The sequence below is a fragment of the Canis lupus genome, chromosome 6, assembly GCF_003254725.2.
Source record: "Canis lupus dingo isolate Sandy chromosome 6, ASM325472v2, whole genome shotgun sequence".
Taxonomy (NCBI): Eukaryota; Metazoa; Chordata; class Mammalia; order Carnivora; family Canidae; genus Canis; species Canis lupus.
This window is the reverse complement of record NC_064248.1, coordinates 37,933,568-37,937,743: the sequence shown is the minus strand read 5'-3', so window position 1 is coordinate 37,937,743 and position 4,176 is coordinate 37,933,568. Positions and strand designations below refer to the sequence as shown.

The 4,176-nt window shown below is 59.8% G+C and overlaps 2 non-coding genes across 2 annotated transcripts; one reads left to right on the top strand and one right to left on the bottom strand.

Moving 5' to 3' along the window:
- On the bottom strand, nt 1-73 carry TRNAK-CUU (transfer RNA lysine (anticodon CUU)). The gene has a single exon. It is a non-coding gene; the product is annotated as a tRNA-Lys (tRNA).
- Nucleotides 74-947: 874 nt separating this feature from the next.
- On the top strand, nt 948-1,019 carry TRNAP-UGG (transfer RNA proline (anticodon UGG)). The gene has a single exon. It is a non-coding gene; the product is annotated as a tRNA-Pro (tRNA).
- The last annotated feature ends 3,157 nt before the right edge of the window (nt 1,020-4,176 follow it).

The following is a 4,176-nucleotide window of genomic DNA, read 5'->3' as shown; positions in this document are numbered from 1 at the left end:
CGCCCAACGTGGGACTCGAACCCACGACCCTGAGATTAAGAGTCTCATGCTCTACCGACTGAGCTAGCCGGGCCGGCGGGTGGCGGCCCCGCTCCGCGGGGGACTAGGGCACTGGGGGGCGTTGCCAGCGGTCGTGGGGACGGGCCTGGTCCCGCACGCTGCCCCCGGGACTGGATCGCCGGATTCGGGGTCCTTTCAGCAGGGAGCGAGGGGCCACTGTTTGCCGCCCCGCCCCGTCCCGTCGGCCTGGAGGTGGCCTAGAGGCACGCGAGCGGCGTCGCGTAGGGGAGACGGGCGGCTTCCGCGCCCGGAGCACCCCTCCCTTCCGAGGGGACGAGACGCAAACCGGGAGGATGCCGGGGCCCGGGCGCGGGACCACGCCAGGGGGACCCTCCTCCGCGCGGGGCGGGGCCCCCGCTTAGCGCCAGAGGGAGAGCTGGGAGCGTTTGGGCAGAAGCGAGCCCCGACCCCAGTTCTGACCCCTGCATCGGGGTGCCACCGTGGCGAGGGACTTGGAGGGCCAAGCCCAGGTCAGGGGGGCCCGATCGAGGACGGGAGCCCCGGGGTCCTTCCGCGAGATGAGGGGGGCTGGGCCGCTCTGGCCGCGGGGGAGACAGCAGAGCCTCCTCTCAGGGTCCTGGGAGTTGGGTCCCACGTTGCGTGGGATCGACCATGAGACACCCCCGTGTCACCCGGGCCACCAGGCTCCCCCCGCGGGAGGGCCTCTCATCTGGGGGCGCGGGGCGCTGTGAGGGCCTGGGCCCGCCGGCCGCCGCTCTCCCTCCCTGCAGGTCCCGGCTGCGCTGCGCACCCCTACACCCTCCTCCACCCCCCCCCCCCCCACACACACACTTCCCGAGGGATCGGGAGGCCAGGGCTCCGGGAGCGGAGCGCGGAACCGGGGGCACAGGTCTCCACCGACACCCGTCCCCAAGCAGCGCCGGGGCGGCTCGTTGGTCTAGGGGTATGATTCTCGCTTTGGGTGCGAGAGGTCCCGGGTTCAAATCCCGGACGAGCCCACTTTTTTGGGGAGGTCCGGGACCGGAGCAAACTTGGTCCCCCACACGTGGGTCTGCCCCCAGAGCAGGAGACCTGGCCCGTGTGGGTGCGGGCGACCACCAGGTAAGCCAGCGTCAGGGGGCGCCCCAACTTCTGGGCGTTTTTGTTTGTTTGTGGTTTGTTTTTGCTTTGGGGTGTGAAAGGTCATGCTTGCAAACGCGGGGCTACCGGAAGGGCCTCCCACAGACAAGGAAGGAAACCACAGTGGAAATTCAGCATGGGGAGGGGCCAGGCCTAGAGTCGGGGTCCCACAGGTGCCCCAGCCACGGGGGCGGGGGGGGGCAGTGTTTTGGGAGGTTTTATGCTCTTCGGGTGTGGGGAGCCCAGCAGCCGTGGAGAGGATGGTTTGTTACAGCTCCGAAGCAGAGGGGTGCGCCTGGCCCCCGGGGTGGGGGTGCGGGGTGCGAGGTGGGCGGGGCACAGGGGAGGCACCTGGTATTGCGACGGAAGCCGAGGAAGTTCACAGAAAATGTGGGGGAGAGCTTTTCTTGCGGTTTCAGGGGAGCGACAGGTGAGGCTGAGCGAGCAAGTTGGGACCTGCCCGTCTGAACGACTTCAGTGCCTCCGGGACCTACTGCTTGTGTTTCCTGGCCTGGGGGTGACCCTGGCAGGTGGATAGTGACGCCCACCTGAGAGGTGGTTGGGGGCTGTGGACTCCGCAATGTTTGGTTTTCATTTAAAAATGCCCCGTTTAGGAGGATCTGCTGTCTCTAGGAATTGGGCAACCCTGGGAGGGAAAATCTCTCCAGCGTCAGCAAGGCCCCATTTTCAAAGTATCAGAGTATAGAAAATAAAAGGCTAATACAGGCAGGGCTGGAGGCTTTGGTGGAAATTTCAGGGGCCTGTAGTCCCGGAAGAGCTTCCTTATCTCAGTCCCAGAGTGAAGCCTGGCCTGGGGGTTATGGCACAGGTGCAGACAGGTGGGCCTCCTTTCTCACCTAAACAGCCCCTGGTTTCCTCACTTAAGCCCCAGGGTGGTGATGCTGGGTGCCCCTTTGATGCCTCCTGATTCTGGAGTCTCTGAGGGGAGCAGGTCTGCGCAGGACCTGGGGCCCACTGGGATGTGTGTGTGGGGGGGGGAGCGGTGAGAGGCAATTGAGGTAATTAAGCTCCCTGGCCAGCACCTTCTTCTCCTGTGATGAAAACGTTTTAAGACTCTCATCCCTTAAAAGGGAACCACTTCCGCTTCCACCAGCAGGTTAGTTCCTCTCCAAAATCCTTTTCTGAATTAATAACATCTCTCCTTCAGGGTCTGCCCCAATCTGGACACCCAGCGCTGGATTTCGCTTTTTTTTTTTTTTAAGATTTTATTGATTTTGGGGATCCCTGGGTGGCTCAGCGGTTTAGCCCCTGCCTTTGGCCGCAGGGGAGATCCTGGAGTCCCGGGATTGAGTCCCAGGAACGAGTCCCTGCATGGAGCCTGCTTCTCCCTCTGCCTGTGTCTCTGCCTCTCTCTCTCTCTCTCTATCATGAATAAATAAATAAATCTTTAATTTTTTATTGATTTATTTTAAAGGGAGAGAGAGAGTGAGCAGGGAGAGGAGCAGAGGCAGAGGGAGAAGCAGACTCCGCTGAGCAGGGGGCCCGGCCGACCGACTGCAACAGACCCAGATCCCAGCTGAACCCCAGGGGCTGGATCAGGTATGGACCCCAAGGCCAGGTGTGCTCAGTGGACAAGGAGGCACCTTGACCCCAGTGATGGACAGTGGCAAGGCAGGGTGTCTCCCTTGAGGGCTACCCAAATTCTTATTTTTTTATTTAGATTTTATTTATTTATTCATAGAGAGACAGAGAGGCAGAGACACAGGCAGAGAGAGAAGCAGGCTTCACGCATGGAGCCTGACGTGGGACTCCATCCCAGGTCTCCAGGATCACGACCCCGGCAGAAGGCGGAGCTAAACTGCTGGGCCACCGGGGCTGCCCACTACCCAAATTTTTAAATGTCCTTTTTCACATTTAAACGGCCACCATCCCTTAGGGTCCCTTCTGACTGTGCCTGTGCTGGGAGGTGCATCTTGGAGTCCAGGAGGCAGATTCCTCAGCAGAAATGGGGTGACACTCAGGTCAGAGCAGTGGGTCCCTCCAGTGTATGGCTCGGGAGGGGTGGGGTCCTATGGGAGAGAGTATGATCTTGTCCTGGGCAGTGTGTGTGTGGGGGTGTCCAAACCCTGTTCTCAGCTTCATTCCACAGCCCAGCCCTTAACCTGATGAGAGAAGGAGGACCTGGGGGAGCTTTCGCAAGCTGATGGTCTCAGTTTTCCACAGGCGAGAGAAGAGCAGCAGAGCAGCCACCCCAAAATCCGGACTGCGGACTTGCTGACTTGGGGTGTTAGTGTGTGGCAATGCTGACCATCCCCTCTCACCATTCTCCTCTTGTCCATAGACACCTGAATCAAATCCTTCCCCAACGCTCCCAGGAAAGGGGACGGGCCCCAACCAGGGAGGCCAGAGCCAAGAGGGATGGCTTGATGGTCTAGGGGTCTAGGGGTATGATTTTGGATTAGGGTGCAGGAGGTCTCAGGGTCAAATCCTAGACAAACCCTCCTTTTGAGAGCGTTTGGCAGTGGTGGTGTTGCAGTCCCCAGGACACGCGGTCACGCCCACCCGGGTTGTCACCCTCACCTACTCATAGTGGTCTGGTGCCCTCTGTCCTGAGGGGCGTCCTCCCATTGAGTGATGATCATGCCCTGGAATCCCAGGTGCACCCTCACCCCCAAAGGGACAATTTAGTAAAAGTTGAGCTTTTCACGACTGTGCATGTGGGATCCTGCAGTGATGTCCTTTGTCTGTGAGATAATAGGAGCGGCTCCTTCCCTTGACTGAACCCAAGAGAAGACTGGGGTGGGTGGCTTTTCTCACATAGCTAGGTCCAGATCCTTTTCTAAGGTTACTTAGCTCAAAGAGGAAGTTGAGGAATACGGAGGCTGGAGAACCCAGTGTAAGGGGGGGATGTCATTCATCGCCTCTGGTGGCTTTGGCAAGGTGGTAGTATGGGGTGACAGGCTGCTCCTCCCCACCTCCTGCGCTGTTGCTGAGTTTAAGAGGTTGTGCCTAAACCAAACATGCCAGGAATTGCTCAGACGTCCCAGAGGTTTGAGTGGTTCCTGGTTTAAAAGA